At 30.7% G+C, this 6,128-nt stretch overlaps 1 protein-coding gene and 1 long non-coding RNA gene across 2 annotated transcripts in view; one reads left to right on the top strand and one right to left on the bottom strand.

Moving 5' to 3' along the window:
* The window catches only part of LOC108756594, a 135,863-nt gene that overhangs the window by 28,078 nt on the left and 101,657 nt on the right, over positions 1–6,128 (bottom strand). The gene's annotated exons all lie outside the window — the stretch shown is intronic.
* The window catches only part of LOC108756595, a 23,274-nt gene that overhangs the window by 8,875 nt on the left and 8,271 nt on the right, over positions 1–6,128 (top strand). The gene's annotated exons all lie outside the window — the stretch shown is intronic.

Below are 6,128 nucleotides of genomic sequence, written 5' to 3'. Positions count from 1 at the left end.
GTGTGTGCAGGGTACTTACGATACTTTCCTGCAGATCAGTAAGTCGAGTTGCACATCTGCCTATGGGTAATAGCACGCTTTACTGGTAATGCGGAATAAGATTAGATCGCAAATCCAGCGGGGAATGAGACAAAAGAAATTGAATTTTGGTATAGTATAAAATTCAATAATATGATATAAAATATGTATATAATAATACAAATAATATAAAATCTGACTTAATCTAACATAAATAAAATTTAATAAATATTTAAAAATATGTGATTATAATTTATAATTATATATTTTTAAATGCTTGCGATCTAATCTTATTCCGCATTATCAGTAAAGCATGCCGCTACCCATAGGCAGATAGGACACTCGACTTACTGATCAGGAGATATCAGAAGCATCCTATACTATACATGATTAAATTTAAAAAATTGATAAAGATACGCATATATATTAAAAAAAAAATAGTTGATTATATTCAACCGAAAAGTTATCATTGATAAAGAAGATTTTATTTTATATGACATTTTCTGCACAATTTTACACCGAAAAATTCGTATTTAGCGAGGATTGAATAACTTAGCACACGTGTTACCTGTTTTATTGTTATTCGCGTGTTAATTGGAGATTATATGATACGAATTCTATGCCCGGATGTTTGCATTTTTTACTATAGCTGGGTTCATACCAATATAGCTAGTCCTTTTGTAGGATCTAGAAAACGACGTTATCGTTAATTGAAATGAACCGGCTGCGCCCAAACCGCGCGAAATTGCAAGCACAATTCGCTGCGCCGATAAAATAGAGTAAAAGGATACATTTCTCCCGAATTATTCGGTAAATTCGCCAATTCTTTAGTGCGATTTAGTTTTAGGGATTTATGCTCATATCATATATCAGTTGCATTGTTATGATAATTAAAAAATAATTGTTTTATGTTGCTATTTTCTTTGTTTATTAACATAATTATTAATTATTAACATAAGCACATGACTTTTAATTTGATTATTTATTTCGATCAACCTTCTAAATTGCATTGGAATTAAACGTGTCCGAAAATCTAGTATAATATATAATCATGTGTACCAAAACTAATTATATGTATGTACCTTTATGTATTATATTGCGTATAAGACATTCTTATTAAACATAAATAAAAATATTATGTAAAAAATTTTGAAAATTGAATATTAAATTGAAAAAATTTGATAAAACGATAATGGAAAGAGAGAATGAGCACTTTGAAGGTATTTGTCACAAATCAAATAGAATGTTCAGGGAGGTGAATTGGATCGTAATAAAAATGCTAATTGCTGGCGGCCGACGTTATGAAGTTCACGTTAATTAAAAAATTTTACGAGCGATTATAAGTATACTTTTAATCGGATAATGTAAATCACACCCGCCCAAAGACTTTATAGATTGAATCTAATTATTTTCATCAGAGATTATTTCTAAATTTCGTCTTTAAACAAAAGACGATGACACATAAATGAGTGTTTTGCGCGCTCTCTCTCTTTCTCTCTAATTTTTTCATGGGAAATGATTTCCAATCACATTTTGTGTTATGACTCCTCGTCTTATCACTTATCAATAAATACGACGATAGTCGAGCAGTAACGGAAGAAGGCTTATCGATTATACAAATCTATGACATCAACAGCATATTTCCAAGTGAGAAATTTCGTAAGGATGATGCAATTTGCTGGCAAGATGCGATTTCATTATTTAGTTCACTGAGTTGAGCTCGCATCGGCTTACGTCTTGAATCTCGATCGTAATCCCGCGAGTTTCGGTATTCCTAGTAGAGATGGAAATCCACTTACAGAAATTGCTGCTGAGCGTTTTCTTTCTAACTAATTCGATTCGCGAAAATCGTGACTGAAATTTATGACGATAGTAACATACTTGATACGATTAAAGTCTGCTTCAATTGGATAATAATAATCAATGAGGAGCAGAATATTATTAATGGTTGATTAATAGATTAATTACTGCGTGTAGGTACATAGGCTCCCTATTAAATAATAATTATTACTCATTGAAAGTATAATTTTACAATATCTACAAAATCTCATAAGTTTTAAATTACATAGCAATTAAATCATTCAATCAAATAAATTAACTTTTCCTTCTATGCTTCATTTGTATAAACACTAAAGATACTACTTACGAGTGATATCATTATTTTATCAGTTTTATTATACATTTAAGCATTAATTTTTTATATTTTTTTGCGAAAAATAGTTTTCGCGCAAATTTGCTGAGAGATTATTTTATAGATAACTCATTAGATACTCTTATGTGTATACTTTAATTAATTTAACAATTTTTAGATGCTCATGAATTTCAAATTGCGAACAAAAGAGCTTGATACGGAGTAATTTAGCACGAGTACTGGAAGCTGTAATTTAGCTACCTCTCACAGAGAATTGCCTTGAGTCTTTGTACGCGTGTGTTATCGAATCCTGTGAACTGACTCCTGTTCACTTGTCGATCATGGCACGACACATGTACACGTAGGATACTGATCGACACGAATAGTGAAGCTCCCTTTGACGTGTATGTACTTTCCGCTCACGTGTTTAGTGTTTATGCGTGGTGTTATGCCTGTGTTTCTATGTCGATCGTACGTCATCGTTGACAAGTTGCGGAGAAATCGTTTAGCTAAGCGGTCGTCCGCAGTCGCTTCGGATCGTACATAACTGTGACGAGTATAATAATACTTGTCGATATAAGTCGCGGTTAACATGATGAATAATGTATTTCGTTTCGGGATAATATAGCCAATTAGAAATATAATACATCTCTTATGCCTCGCGAGACCGTGCGTGTCATAAATATTATATTTTATGTTAGTAACATTTACTTTTTTGGGATTGTTGCGTTATTGCAGAAACCATTATACACATTTGCATTCAATAAATTACAAAATTTATACTGAATAAGTCTTTGTAAAATAATTTCGAAAAAAATTTCACACATAATTGTCCCAAATGTGGCAATCTAATATTTAGAAATTAATTTGAGAAAATGCGCCATCAAAATTATAAGATTGGTACTTAAATTATAAGATTGATTACTTTTAGGTGATAAAACTTCATCCCGCAAGATAATGTTCTTAATAATACAGACATGTTCTGTCATTAGAGAAGATCGACTTTAATCCAGATTTTGCCTCAAGTTGTCGCGAAAGTGATGAAGATCGAACGCTTTCCAATCTCGTCTGTTATGAATATGGATAAACTAAACTACTAGGTTGCATGAAAGAAAAATGTGGTAAGATGGGACAAGTGATGTTTTTCAGTCAAATAACTCTCTGTTTTCACATAGGGAAAAAAACGGTTTAATATGCAGCAACTTTCAAAGTATAGTTTGAAGTATTAAGTAGTTTATTTTAACAATAATAATGACGATAGTACCAGCAGTAATTATAATATTATAACTATTTTTTAATTAAAAGTTTATATAATATAATAAATTTAAAAAATTGATGTTTTTATATTCTACGTAAACTATGCGCCATGTGTATAGAATATCGAATTCAAACTATATTATACATATACATATAATAACTGCGAGTAGTTCATTTGGATTATTTTTTGAAACAAGTTTATTAAAAAGTTTGGTTTATTTGAGGAAATTATAGTAGCGAGCACTTAAATTTTTCGTGAGAAAATGTTACCTCGACTCTTTTAAGCAAAAGTATGAAATTGACTGAGTCGAGGAATTCATAAAAGTTTGCAACTTTTTTTTGGAATAAGCAAAAAGCGATCCCGTTTTACATCACATTCTCGAACAGTTTTCTAGTTTAGCATAACGCCGACGTGATAAGTTTCACAAGACTAAGTAGCTTAATAGACGCGTCAAAGAAAGCAAGAGTAAGTGCGAAAAAAATATAATTCGCTATATTTGCAATGTATAGTGAATATAAGAAGTTTTATGATTTTTTGGTAATAATCTCGACAAATGAGAATTAGATATTAATCCAATATTAGGTTCAGTTAAAGTTTTTAACAAGTATAAATTATAAATATATGGTAAAGCAATAATGCAAGTTACGATTTTATGGAATTATTATATTATTGATTACAATAATATTGCAAGTCAAAGATTAATTCAAACTTCGTGTCTGATAAAATATTAATGCATATTTTTTACCGATATAATTTTCATTTTTGAGAAATGATTTAAAATATTTTATATGAATATTACATTATATAAACATTACATTATTATTATTATTCAATACAGTGGACTTATTTATTAATGCAATTTTTCGGTGATAAACAAATTTACTAATTTTAAAAAATTATATAAGAAGGAAATCTACATTTATTTCCTATTTTGCATAACATTTTTACATTTAATCTGCATTTAACCTGTATCTAAAATAGAACCTGCGAGTATACTTTGGAATATCCGGTATTATTTTGTTTTCTTATGCAAATGCAATTCAAATGCGCTTTAGAGAGTAGTTCTTCTCAGTTTCTGGTAGCTGGTATGGTAGATCACGATGTCGCAGATCTGTTTCACAAACTTATGCCCAACCGTAGAAATAGATAGAAATCCTACCGAAAGAATTATGGACTAAAATTAAATCCGTCGCTGTTTCCCTAGACTTATATTCCGTCTGATCCTTTCACGTCTTCCCTGAAATCCTCGTAAAATCTCTTTCAAACTCCACCACTGTGGATCTTTAGAGGCATGAATCGTGACGAGTTTTCGCAAAGTATCGCTCTTTGTCACAAACACCTGAGTCGTCCAAAAGTAAGAATTGTATACAAGTCGTTTCTCATGGGGACGGATTACGTTTCGACAATATAATACATCCCTAGTTTTGTTTGTAATGTATCAAGAACTTTGGCTAGCAAACTACTAAAGAAAAATTTATTGTTTTATTCGGTTTACGGTTGCAGCGTATGTACATATACATGGAAAGAATTATTTTACTAAAGTATTATATTTTAAAATTTAGCTAGCTGCAGATTTATGTATAATATTTTTGGCCCGTGCGTAGCTAGCTAAATTTTGAAATATTTTAGTAAAATAATTCTTTCAAAATATTTCAATTAAAAAATATTTTACGTAAATCTGTAGCTAGCTCAATTCGTCGATATAAATTACTTAGATATTTTACTATTGATCACATCATGTATTCTACTCCATGTGAGTTAAAGGTCATTATCACCTCTTGTCATACCAAATTGCTGTTTAGATCTTTTCTTAACATAATTTTCATAAGTTTGCATGTAAATGCACATATTATCGCGTTCGATCTCCACTATACAAGTATCTATCACGGCGAGAAACTCGACATCGTAAAATGAGATCCTGACAATGTGGACGATATAAGCAGATTAATCTTCTAACTCATACACCAGAATTTACTATTGGTACTTTGAGTTAAGAAGCTTTAGATGAACTATTATTATAGAGTTACCTCGGAACCTTAGAATTCAAGTAGTCAATGATCAACAAGTTCAAGCTTGTTCTCAAGTTGGACTATAAATGAACGTATGCCTATAATTAGCGTTACTAAAGTCTATATCAATATCGCGGAAAAGATTCAAAGGATTTAAAAGATTTCTAATTGCATTATAGTCATTATATAAAATATATATATTGAAATAGCGTTATATAACCATGAAAGATATAATTTTTCTTGTTTTTTTAATTTTGATCATATATTGCTTAAAGAAATAATCATTAAGTTTTACTTTGTTGTCAGGTTGTAAGAAGTTACGAACGTAAAAAATTACGAATTATGGCACTATTGAAATTTTATTCTGATTTACCTTTTTTTTAGTTGATACCAAATATTAAAATAACAGAGAATTAGTAAAAGTTTAATAGCAATATGGTACACACTTTCGCGACTGGACGAATAACGTGTATAGTAACACCCTTTAAACCTCAACCTAATAGAGCGCTGAGAGATAAAACGGGCCAAGAGACTCGAATGGCTTATAAGGAAAATAACGTTGGATGAGGTGATTTCACGGTACGAAGATTTTAAACCGCAGGTTCTGTAAACTTTCGTCAAGAATGAAGTTTTCACGGTTTACTGCCACCTAACCTGGCATTTTCATTCTCCAGCCTCTAGAAGTACGACGGTATTGCCTAGTTCTAAATCT

Source organism: Trachymyrmex septentrionalis, unplaced genomic scaffold, assembly GCF_001594115.1.
Source record: "Trachymyrmex septentrionalis isolate Tsep2-gDNA-1 unplaced genomic scaffold, Tsep1.0 scaffold129, whole genome shotgun sequence".
Classification (NCBI taxonomy): Eukaryota; Metazoa; Arthropoda; class Insecta; order Hymenoptera; family Formicidae; genus Trachymyrmex; species Trachymyrmex septentrionalis.
This window is presented reverse-complemented; position numbering and strand designations above follow the sequence as displayed.